This window comes from Hemiscyllium ocellatum, chromosome 7 (assembly GCF_020745735.1).
Source record: "Hemiscyllium ocellatum isolate sHemOce1 chromosome 7, sHemOce1.pat.X.cur, whole genome shotgun sequence".
NCBI lineage: Eukaryota > Metazoa > Chordata > Chondrichthyes > Orectolobiformes > Hemiscylliidae > Hemiscyllium > Hemiscyllium ocellatum.
Genome location: NC_083407.1, coordinates 46,746,944 through 46,759,838, shown reverse-complemented (window position 1 = coordinate 46,759,838; position 12,895 = coordinate 46,746,944). Strand labels below are relative to the sequence as shown.

At 40.6% G+C, this 12,895-nt stretch overlaps 1 protein-coding gene across 3 annotated transcripts in view; it reads right to left on the bottom strand.

Moving 5' to 3' along the window:
* Positions 1–8,874, bottom strand: part of znf148 (zinc finger protein 148) — a 61,190-nt gene extending 52,316 nt beyond the window's left edge. For 2 of the 3 annotated variants that reach the window (XM_060827161.1, XM_060827158.1), the window contains exon 1: positions 8,768–8,874. The gene's annotated coding sequence lies outside the window, so the exon portion shown is untranslated. Of the gene's footprint in view, positions 1–3,660; positions 3,736–8,767 lie in introns of all 3 variants that reach the window. The other variant, XM_060827159.1, reaches the window with a different exon arrangement.
* Positions 8,875–12,895: the final 4,021 nt, after the last annotated feature.

The following is a 12,895-nucleotide window of genomic DNA, read 5'->3' as shown; positions in this document are numbered from 1 at the left end:
TCAAGAGGAAGTCGGATGATGGTGCAGTTGGATAACTTTTCCCCCCAAGCACCAACAGCAACATGAACAGCCAATTCTCTGAATATCTATGACAATTTACTTATGAGGGGACCGACTCATATACTGCTTAGATATAGTCAAACAGAAGGAGTGTGCCACAAGTCAGCATCTTGACACTGCATATTTCCATAAGTCCTGCACCATTATGCCTGGAGAACCACAATGTTACAGTCCTGTTAATAAGTACTAATGTGATTACAGGCATTGAAAATACAAGCACAGTACAAAAGCAATGATGTATATTCGTGAACCTCACTGTTTTGGTCTCAGCTGGAGACAGACTGGCAAAACTGGGGTCCATTCCCCTTGGAGAAGGGAAGTTGTGGGTTGTGATTAAATGTAGGGGTGCTCTAAATCACAAGGATTTGCATAGAGTAGACAGGGAGAAATTGTTCACATTGGTTGCAGGGTTGAGGATCATATGACACTGACATAAGGTTACTGGCACATAAACTACAGGTGAGCCCTAAATACCAGAGGTGAGCTGAGGAAAGGTCTTTCCACAGTGAGTGGCCAGACCTACAAAGCACTGCCTGACAGCGTGGTGGTAACAGTGGCTTTCAAAAGGGAATTATATAATTGTACAGAAGAAGAGTTTTGCAGACTATGGAGAAAAGGCAGTGATGTTGGGCTAGCTGAGTTGCTCTTACAGAAACGTGCAATGATCATAGTGGGCTGACTGGTCTGCTTCTGTGCTGTAACAGTTTGATGATTCTACATGAGGGAGAAGGGCATGAGAAGTAGTTTAGTCATGGGGGGGGGGGGGGGGGGGGAGTTTTACAAAACTATAAACCAAAAATATATGATAGACATTTCTTAACTGGCTATTTACCAAAAAAAAAATCAACAAATGGCCTCTTCAACACTCTTGTTGGCTCTGGTGTTGAAATGTCGCTTAGTCATCTTTCTTCTCCTGGGGCATTTAATGCTTTTTGCCTGGTAGTCAAACCTCTGTATTTCATGAAACATAGCAGGCAATGCTGATGAAACAACCCACTTAATTTAGTTTATACAATTAAAAATTTTGTTTCCCACTTTGTAACCTTCATTTCATTACAGCAGTTCAGGTTAAGGTCCAGTCTCACTACAACTTCTCCCACATGGCGATGTTACTCCAGGCGCTCTGCTTTCCTCCCACAGTCCTAAGATATGCAAGTTAGATTGGCCATGCTAAATTGCCCCGTAGTGTTCAGAGGTGTGCAGGTTAGGTGGGTTAACTATGGGAAATACAGGGTTACAGGGATAGGTGGTGTGCTGGGTGGATACTCTTCAGGGGGGTCAGCGCAGACTCAATGGGCCAAATGGCCTGCTTCTGCACTGTAGGGATTCTATGCTTCCAGTTTATGCAGAGATACAATGGGCAACAGCAGTTTATTCAACAAGCCATCAGAACACTTTGCATGGCCAGGAAGGAGAGAGCACATTGGGAGTGAGACACAGCCCAAGTGAGGATATAGTCCAGAGATTTTGGATCAGATGGGAATTCAGTGCAGAGCTGAAGATGTGCGTTTTGCTTATTTTTTCTGGTTCATTGTTTGTAGATTTATTTTTGAAACGGGATTAATTGAAGTCCAGGATCAGGGGCCCACAAAACAAAGTGACATCATCTCAAAGTCGTAAGGACAGTGTTCGGTAACAGCTGCTACTTTGACTATCTATTTAGAGGTTACTTTCAGATTGAAGGTAATTAAGGAAATACTTACAGGTTACAAACTGAACAACCAGGAGGTTTCCTTTTAAAAAAATAAGAACCAAGTAAATACAATGGAGATGCAAATAAAATACAGATGCAGGGTCAGGTGATATGCTGTACCCGTATGATGTGGGAGCTGGTGAACCCCATTGTGGTTCATAGTGACAACATTGGTAGCAAATGCGGTCTGCTTGAGGAACTCCAGTTCAGAGTTGTTGACCTGGAGTCTGAGAGTTGAACACTGCAACATATTAGGGAGAGGGAAGAGTTACCGAGACGCTATGTTTCAGAACATAGTCACACTCCTTAGATTAACTATCACGAATTATGTCAGGGCCGGGGTAGGTGGATATGACTACAAGGGAGGCAGGTAGAGGTATACAGGGTGCAGTGTTGAAGGAGCCTCAGCCCTTAAGCTTGTCTAAACGGTTTGAGATTTTTGCTCCCTTCGTGGATGACAGCAGCAGCTTTAGGGAGACTGAGCAAACTGACCACAGTACCATGGTACAGGGAGCCTTTCAACTGGGTGGGGGTAGAAATGCAGTCGTAGTCAGGGATAGTACAGTAAGAGAAATAGACAGTGTTCTCTCTGGCCAGGATTGAGAATAAAGGCTGTGTTGCTGACCTGGTGTCTGGGTTCAGGATATCTCATCTGGGCTGCAGAGGAACTTGGGCTGGGAGGGAAAAGTTCCAGATTTCGTGGTCCACGCAGGTACCAACAATATCAGTAGAAAGAGGAAAGAGATTCTGCTGACAGAATATGATCTGTGCTAAATTAGAATGCAGAACCAAAAAGGTAATAATTCCTCTCTGTATTCTTTAGTATGACTGGAATGTTCAAAGTATCTTCAACTTTAAAGAGTGATGCAAAATATCTGTTTAGCTCCTCCCACAACTTCCTAATTCCCCACAACACTCTCTCCAGACTCATTTTCTAAGGTGTTCATTTAGACCTCTCCAACTTGAAAAAGAACCCCTTATCCCCACTTGCTATTTCCTGCCCATGAGCCAATGCACTATCATGCTGACAGATTACCTCCAATACTGTGGGCTCTTATCTTACAACGTAACCTTTTGTGAGGTATCTTGTTGAACACCTTCAGAAGTCCTAATATAGTGCATCTACCAGTTCCCCTCTATCTACTCTGATTGAGACTTCCTTTAAAAAACAACTCTAATAAATTAGCAAACATAATTTCCATTTCATGAAGCCACACTGCTTGATTAGATTATGGTTTCCAAATATAAAAGAAGGGAAAATTCTTACTACAACTGTACAAGGTGCTAGTGAGATCATATCTAAGGTACTGATGGATTTAGTCCTCTTATTTAAAGGGAGATTTCATTTCATTGGAGACAGCTCAGAGAACATTCACTAAAGTAACCCTTGGTATGGAGGGACTGTCTTATGAGCAAAGGCTAAACAGGTCGGTGCTCTACTCACTGGAGTTCAGAAGAATGATCTCATTGAAACATATTAGGTTTCCGAAGGAGCCTGACAGGGTAAATGCTGAGAGGAAGTTTCACCTCATGGAAGAGTCTATGACCAGACGGAATAGTCTCAGAATAAAGAGTTACCAATTTAAGACTGAGAGGAGGTGGATTTTCTTCTCTTAGGGGCTGGAAGTACTTACCCCTTCACCTAACACTACGGGCAATTTAGCATGGCAAATTCACCTAACCTGCATATTTTTGGACGGTGGGAGGAAACCGGAGCATCCAGAGGAAACCCACGCAGACACGGCAAGAATGTGCGAACTCCACACAGACAGTTGCCTGAGGCGGGAATTGAACCTGGGTCTCTAGCTCTGTGAGGCAGCAGTGCTAACCACTGTGCCACCGTGCCACCAACAAGTCTTCTTCTGACTTCTTTTTGAAGTAAACAATAATTACAAGTGGCTGCATACCTTTTGTGTTCAAAGTAAAGTATGGCAATGCCATCAAATGGATCACTTTCCACTCCAGGCAACTCGTGTCAATATCTAGAGCTCACAGAGCAAGTAAAGAAGAAACAATCACACACTGAGCAATGTTCCCTTCTCTATGCCCCAAGAATGCCCCTGCTACACTATGGTAATTACAGCAACTCCTCAAGACTGTTCAATTAAAGCAATTAAAGTAATATGATAATACAATTCAGAGCACAAAAAGTCCTCCTTTAACATTTTATTTACATTGCTGAATTTGAATTTGGATAATTCATTTAGTTACCATTCTACTAATAAGTTTCCAGTATCTATTGTTTTTTTTCACAGAATCATATTATTATGGTGTTTAATGTGGCCATTTAGCCCATTGTGCCTGTAGTAGCTCCATTACGGTGTGTCAATCTCCTGTCTTTTCCCCAAATCGCTCCAAAACCATTACAATCCAAAATGCCATTTAATCCCCTTTTGAATGCCTCAGTTGAAGCTTACTCTACCACATTACCAGGCAGTGTGTTCCATATCCTAACAACTCACTGTGTGAGAACGCTTTCTTTTCTCACATCACACTTGTTTTATTTGCACATCATTTTAATTCTATTCCCTCCACGTGTTTCTTCTACAAGTGGAAATAACTTCTGTGTCTACTCTGTTCAGCTCACTCAAGAATTTGAAAATCTCAGTCAGATCTCCTCTTGGCCACCTTCTCACCAGAGAGCACAGTCCCAACCTCTTCAATCTGCCAACAGTTCTGATGAAGAAACACTAGACTTGAAATGTTAACTCTGCCCGCTTCTAAAGATGCTCCAAGATCTGCAGAGTTTCACCAGCAATTTCTGTTTTTGTTTCTTTAATCTGTCCTCATATCAGTACCTTCTCACTCCTGAAGGTATTCTTACAAATCAGCTTTGCATTCTTTCCGATGCCTTCACATCTTTTCAATTCTATGACATGCACAATACTTCTGATGAAGTCAAACAATAATTGTTCAAAATCATTTCCTTCTTTTGCAATCTCTGCCCTTTTTAGGAAAGGAGAATTTACATGCTTTATTTTCTGCTCTTTCCATCTGCACAGCCTATTTCAATGATATGTGCACACATATAGCTACGTCCTGCTGCTCCTGCACTACCTTTAGAATTGTATCCCCTGCTTTGTCATCTGCAAGCTTGGAAATTGTCCCATGCACACCAAATCCAGATTATTTATATATATCAGGAAATGTAGAGGTCCTAATGCTTCACTACAAACCTACCTCCATCCCGAAAAAAAATTCATCGACTATTTTCTATCTCTCAGCCAATCTTGTATCCATATCCCATCTTTACCATGGTCTGTAACCTTCCTCACAAATCTATTGTGAGGGACTGTATCAAATGCCTTCTGGCAATCCATGTGTGTACCACATCAAAAGTTTTATCCTTGTTAACCCTTTCCTTTACCTCCTCAAAAAATTCCAGCATGTTAGTTAAACATGATATCCCCTTTAGAAATCCATGCTGTCTCTTTGTAATCAACCCATCTTTTTCCATGTGACTGATTCTATGACAAATAACCGTCCAAACATTTCCCCAGTACCAAAGTTAACCAAACAGGTCTATCATTGCTGGAATTATCCTTACAATCTATTTTGAACAAGGCCATAATGTTGGCAATTCTCCAGTCTTCTGGCACAACCCTAGAATCCAGGGAAGACTGAAATACTACGGCCAGTTTTCTATCCTTCAGTTTTCAATTTCTAGTCTCACTTCCTTCTAAATCTTGAATGCAAGTCATTCGTTCAGCTTTATCAACTTTAAGGGCCAAGAACTACCCAAGACTTCCTCCTTATTAATTTTTATCCCTTCTAGTGACAGTTTCTTCCTCTGTCACCATGGCATGGGCAGCCCTCTCCACTTCTGTAAAAGCAGATGCAAAACATTCATTTAAAACCTCAGTTATGCCCCCTGCCTCCATCTATCAACCCCCTTTTTGGTCTCTGATGGATACCATTCCTCTCTCAATCACTCTCTAACACTTTATATGCTTAAATGCACATTTAAATGCATGATCTATCAGTAGACTTTTGTGGCATTGTACGATGAATGACAAATTAGGAGCAGTTTTGGGCAGTCAGCACTAGATTCAACTGGCCCAAACTTACCTTCTAGTGGCCCACAGTAAATTAAAATTATAATCTCAGTTGAAAGGCCAGTATTTAAACTAGATATTTTTCCAAAGGCAATTACTTTTAAATCTAAACTAAGACATTACAACTTGTATTACTTAACCGTAAATATAGACAGTAAAACTAAGAGGTTAGCACATAGCATACTAACTGTACAAAGAAACAAGAACTGTGTACGCAGTACTGTATTTGGATTTATGCAGTTGCGCAATTGTCAATTTCAGCAGTGCAGATATTTTATTTATATGTTAACTTTGAATTAGATAAGATGTTAAATCTAGGCCCCACATGGCCAGTCAAGTAGCTGTAAAAGGATCCATGGCACAATTCAGTAAGAACAGGAATGTTATTCTGGCTGATAAGCTAACATTTACATCTCAGATAATATCAAAAGCAAAACTGCCTTAAACATTATCTCATTACTCCTTGTGGACTGTACTAAAGCACAGTCTACTTTTAGCTTTTCCCTACATGAAGGCAGTGACTGTTTCTTAAACCTATCTTACCCAACTTGTAAGACTCTATATTAATGCAAAGTATTTAGAGTTAAAATTGTCACATGTATGCAATTAAAGTGAGTCTACTTATTTCAATTGTGTGAGAGAAGTCAACATTGACCATGCAAATAATTTAATGACAATGGAAATGAATCAAGACTTCAGAAAAATTACACATTCAGGACATTGTCTAGCATTGATTGGCTATGCTAAATTGCCCCGTAGTGTTCAGGGTTGTGCAGGCTAGCTGGGTTAGCTATGCTAAATTCAAGGTTATGCAGACAGGGTAGAGGGATGCTCTTTGGAGAACTGGTGCAGATTCAATAGGCTGAATGGTCGCTTTCTACACTTTAGGGATTCTATAATTCTATTACCACTTTTCATAAATATTCACTTATGTAAATAGTCTCTTCGACAGCAATTTGTTACTTCAGTAACAAAGAACAGATAATGTGGAAAAGCTATTATCTAATGTTACACTTACATAACCAAAGGCAATGAATGTTACTACATAGGACATTCCTGACCTTCCAATTCTGTGCTGAGCCCTTTTTATACTATTGCCTCTCCTGTGGTTTGGATACAACCCTTATGTTCAAATTTGGTGGCTAATCGCAATTAGGTGAAAATTCTACCAATCATACAGCACAGAAAGAGGACTTTCAGTCTGTGTGCCTACTACACCAGATCTTTGACAGATCTATTCAATAAATTCTACTCTTCTGCTCTTGCCCCTTAGACTTTCAGATTTTGCAAACACATAATTATGTCCATTTAAATTACTATTGGAACTTCTTTCATCATTAATTTAGGCAGTGCTTTCTAGATTCTCAAATAAAATTCACTCAGCAAAAAAAATTTTTCTTCTTTTGCAAATATTGTCAGACCTGTCTCTTCTGGAATATTGACTGGGTATCTTCTGGGTAGCTACAAAACCAGTAAAAAGGTTTGCCACTATCTATTCCATCAAAACTCAATGATTTTGAATACGGTACCTAACAAAACTCCTCCAGTGTACAATCCCAACTTCTCCGATCTTTCAACATTACCGAAGCTACTTAACCTTGGGTACAATTGTAATAGATCACCTCTGAATCCTGTTCAAGGCCTTCACATCTCAGCCCCAATAAAGAAAAGAACACAATACTCGAGAGGAGGCCCAAACAGTAACCTCCACAAGTACAATCATTACTTGCTCACTTTTACACTCCGTGTCTCTATTAATAAATAGAAGTATCCCTTAAATCTTACACAATCCTATAAGCTTTTAAATGGTCTCATCAAAACCCTACCACCAAAAAAATGCAATTGCAAACCTTGATATTTCTGTTCTTGTATCGTGAAAATTGTGCCATTTAGCTGATTTTTGCCTTGCCTGATTCATCATGCATCACCTCACACTCCTCCACAGTAAATTTTAATTGCCTTGTATACGCAATGACACGATCTCTTTAATCCCATGGGATTCAATGTTGCAATTGAGTCTAATAATTTTAACAAGATGATCAGAAAGTTGCTGTTAAAATGAGAACACATTTCTGCTATCTATAGTGTGTTATATTATTTGAAGAAAACGAAGGACCCCATCTATTTATTCTATGGTCTCCGTGAAAACAAAGATACGATGGCAGTCTCCTAAACAACATTTCATTCTCAACTAAAAGAAACCTACCCATCTATCTGACATATGTGGACAAATTAGCTGTCAGTTGTGCTTTGCAGAGCATTTTGCAGACACATCCGTTTGGGCATTCTGTCGACAACGGAGGTGAGACCAAAACTATGTGGGATGTTTTCAAGTTACGTGTACTGAAAACCCTAAAGTTAACTGTTACGTGCAAATCTTTTATTGTAACAGTTCAACAGGAAGCTAAGGTCGAAGTGAGAACGTTCGTAGCACTGTGCTCCGTTTAATGCGTTTAAAGATGTTTTTTAAAAAAGCACAGGATGCTCCTCGCTGCCGGGTTGAGTGATCAGCTAATGTTGTGCCTCGTTGCCAGTGGGATCGACGAAGGCAAACTGGGTCCTCCAGCTGTTGCTCAGGTTGACGGGGGATCGCGAGCTCGAGCTCTGGGCCATTACAATGCTTATTGTGACATCATAAACAAATGTAGCTGGCTCCTGGAAGACCAATCGCTGCTCTGGAATGTGCAGTAACATTGTGAAGCGCGGGGAGGCCCATTCACAAAACTCCATTCATTTCCCAGGTCCCAAACAATCCAGTCAGAGACCAGCACTGCCCCTTCCAGACATAAATAGAGAAGAGGAAAGCCTCCCAGGTCCCTTTGTGGGAGCTCGGGCCTGTACTACACAAGCAGCGCAGTTGCTTCGCACTCTACCCCGTCGGTTTATTTCCAAGCGCTGTACAAAATCCTCAAAATTCAACTCGGGTGAAAGAATTTAGTCACCGCTCCTCTCCACATACCTTTCCCGGCTGCACTGTTCCTTCCGCTTAACTTTTTTTTTCTTCTCCAATTCTCTCTCACACCCTCGTTCTGTTTTCAGATTCTTTCATGATGGCCGCTACCCACAAAGCCCTGAGATGGCAGCTGCGCATGCGTTGCTCTGCTTCCCTGTCCCTTCTGAGTAGAGGCTTTTCCTGGGCGCCGTGAGCTCTGGGAAACACTCCCTCCATTACAACATTCTAACAGTGAGATGCAACAGCCTTTTTAGAGAGTATCTTTTGTTTAAGTTCTGCAATTTGAATGAAATATGTAAGATTTTATAGCACTGGTCAATATCACAAAAGGGGAAAAAACAGAAAGTGCAGGAGAAAGTCGACAGGATTGGCAACATTGTGTCGGGAGTTGTGTTTGAACTCCAGGTATGACTTCTTCAGAACCAATTCTGCAACACCTGAAGGGAAAAGCCAAAAACAAGGTGTCTTGTTAAAGCAGCAAATAAGACAAAGAATTTGGTTAGCTCTGTTGCCTCTCAGCACCAGGGATGAGATTCAGGGTGAGCTTGCCAATTGGATACAAAATTGACTTAACAGCAGGAGATAGAGAGTGATGGTAGTGGGTTGTTTCTCAGACTGGAGGCCTGCTATCCATGTGTTCAAAAGGGATCAGTACAGGGTCCACCTTTGTTTGTCATTTATGTAAATGACTTAGATAAGAATATACAAGACATGCTTAGTAAATTTGCAGATGCTACCAAAGTTGGCGGTATAGTGGCAGATAGAGTTTAATTTGATCAATGTGAGTTTTTGCATTTTGGTAAAACAAAGAAGGGCAGGTCTTATACAATTAAAAATAGGGCCTTGGGTAGTGTTGTAGAACAGAAAACTAGGAGTTCAGGTTCAAAATTCTTTGACGTTTGCAATACATGTAGAAAGGGTGGTTAAGAAGGCATTTAGCTTGCTTGCTTTCATTGCTCAGACCTTTGATAGACAATAGGTGCAGGAGTAGTCCATTCAGCCCTTTGAGCCTGCACCGCCATTCAATATGATCATGGCTGATCATTCCTAATCAGTATCAGCTCCCTGCCTTATCTCCATATCCCTTGATTCCACTATCTTTGAGAGCTCTATCCAACTCTTTCTTAAATGAATCCAGAGACTGGGCCTCCACTGTCCTCTGGGGCAGAGCATTCCACACAGCCACCACTCTCTGGGTGAAGAAGTTTCTCCTCATCTCTGTCCTAAATGGTCTGCCCTGTATTTTTAAGCTGTGTCCTCTGGTTCGGCACTCACCCATCAGCGGAAACATGTTGATTATAGGAATTGGGATACAATGTTGAGGTGCAGGACATTGGTGAGGACTCTTCTGGAGTACTGTGTGCAGTTCTGGTTGCCCCTATCATAGGAAAGATATTATGAAGCTGGAGAAGATTCTTAAAAGGTTTACCAGAATGTTGCCAGGAATGGAGGGTTTCAGTTATAAAGAGAATCTGGTTTGCTGGGACCTTTTCTCACTGAAGTGTAAAACATTGAGGGGTGAGGGGTGGAAATCTGAAATAAAAACAAATTGTTGGAGAATCTCAACAGATTTGGCAGCATCTGTAGAGACAAAATCTGTTGAGTCCAGTACAACACTTCTATAGTACAGAAATAGCTAGAGAAACTCAGCACGTCTGGCAACATCTATGGAAAGAAAACAGAATCAATGTTTCAGGTCCAATTGCACTTTTTCAGAGCTCTTTCCTCATAGTGGGATTGCTTGTTTTCCAAATTATCTTAAATCTGTGTCTTCTCATTTGTGATTCCTACTTCAGTGCAGTTTTTCCCTATCCACTCTGTCCAGTGACCTCATGATATTGAATATCACTCTAATGTCTCTTCTCAATCTTCTCTTCTCCAAGGAAAACAGTCTCAACTTCTCCAGTGAAACTCCTCATCCATGGAACTATTCCATTTTGATCCATTAGGGAGTCAATGGTTATGCAGCAACATGCAGAAAAGTGGAGGTAAGGCCTCAATCAGATCAAGCATGATCTTGCTTTGGTTCACAATTTGGTTCACAAGCAAACTATAGAATTTGTGCAGGGCATATTCTTTTGTTAAGAACACAGAAAAAAGGGAAACCCCTGTTAGGGCTTGCAGCAATGAGGTATAAAGGCAGGATGACATATTTTAGCATTTACATAAGAACAAATGTATCTTACTTTCCCCTCAGTAATAGGGGATTCAAACCTAAAGGAAAAATATGTGGCCACAAATGAGATTTCATAATGGTGTGCTGCTTCTTGCATGCTAGGGCCACAGATGTCTCAGAGCAACTAGAGGACATTCTGGAGTGGGAGGGAAAACAGCCAGTAGTCCTGGTACATGTCAGGATCAACAACATAGATGCAAAAACAGATAGGGTTCTAAGGAAGAAAGTTAATAAGTAGAACCTTAAAGATTGTGACCTTGGGATTGCTACAAGTGTCACATGCTAGTTAGTATGGAAATAACAGATGGATTTGTGGCTGGAGTTAGAGAGTTTCAGATTCCTTGGATATTGAGACCTATTCTGAAGGAGGTGGGAACAATACACACTTGGATAGGTTACACCTGGGCAGGAATGGAACTGATGTCCTCAGGAAAGTATATGCTGATGTGGTTGTGGAGATTTAAATAAACATGGAAGGGGGAATGGGAACCTATACAGTGCGATAGAAGAGAGGGAAGCAAGGGCAAAAACAAAAGACAGAATGGGATAAAAGAAAAATGATAGGCAGAGAATTCAAGGGTAAGAATCAAACAGGGCCACAGTGCAAAATAATTTGCATGGGACTAAAAATATGTTTTAAAAAACAAGTCTTCAGGCTTGGTGTTTTAAAATCCAGAGCATTCAGAATAAAGTGGATGAATAAGTTACTCAAATAGATGTAAACACATATAATATAGTTGAGGTTACAGAAACATGGCTGCAGGGTGACCAGGAATGGGAACTTATGGGAACTTATTTCCCATTGTGTCTTTTTGTTTTGTCCTTTCTTCCTGCTTTTGTTTTGCAGGGAATATACAAACTGATTATAAAAGCTTCCATAGTTTGTGAAGAGATAAAATGGGAGAAGACAAATTCAGGCCTCATACGGTCAGAAACAGGGAATGTTATAATGGAAACAAAATAAAATAGACCAATTAAATACATACTTTGATTCTTTATTCACAAAGAATCACACAAATAATATCCCCAAAATGTTGAATACAGTGCTTAGTGAGAGGGAGGAATGGAAAGGAAATCATAGTTACGATGGAAATGGAGTTGGGGAAATTGATGGGATTAGGAGCCGATAATAATCTACATTACAAAGTACTTAAAACTCTCGAAATAATGGATAAATTAGTGGTCATCTTTCAAAATTAACTAGACTCTGGAACAACTCCCATGGTTTGGAGAATAGCTAATGTAACTCCATTAGTTAAACAAGGAGGTAGAGAGAACACAGGAATATTAGAACAGTTAGTCTGACATCAATAGTAGGGAAAATGCTCGAGCCTGCGATAAAATATTTAGGAGCAAAGCATTGAAAAACAGTGATAGGATTGGACGGAATCAGCATGGATTTATGAAAAGGATGTCATACTCAACAAATCTACTGAAATTTTTCAAGGATGTAGCTCACAGAATTGGGAAGGGGGAAGCAATTAATGTGGTTTTCTTGGAACTTTAGAAAACTTTCAATAAAGTCCCATATAAGAGATTGGGGTAGTGTACTAACATGGATAGAGAACTAGTTAAGAGACAGCAAGGAAACAGTAGGAATAAACTGGTCTTTTTCTAAGTGGCAGATAGTGATTAATAGAGTACCACATGAATCAATGCTTGGACCCCAGCTATTTGCAATATATAGTAACTATAGAATCCCTACAGTGTAGAAACAGGGCATTTGACCTATCAAGTCCTTACCAACCCTATGAAGAGCATCCCATTTAGAACCACTCATCCCTGGAACCCTGCACTTCCCATGGCTAATCCATCTAGCCTGCACAACCCTGGATACTATGGGATAAGTTAGCATGGCCGATCAACCTAACCAGCACATCGTTGTGGGAGGAAACCAGAGTACTCTGAGGAAGTCCTCTCTGTCATGGGGGGAATGTGCCACACAGACAGTCACCCAA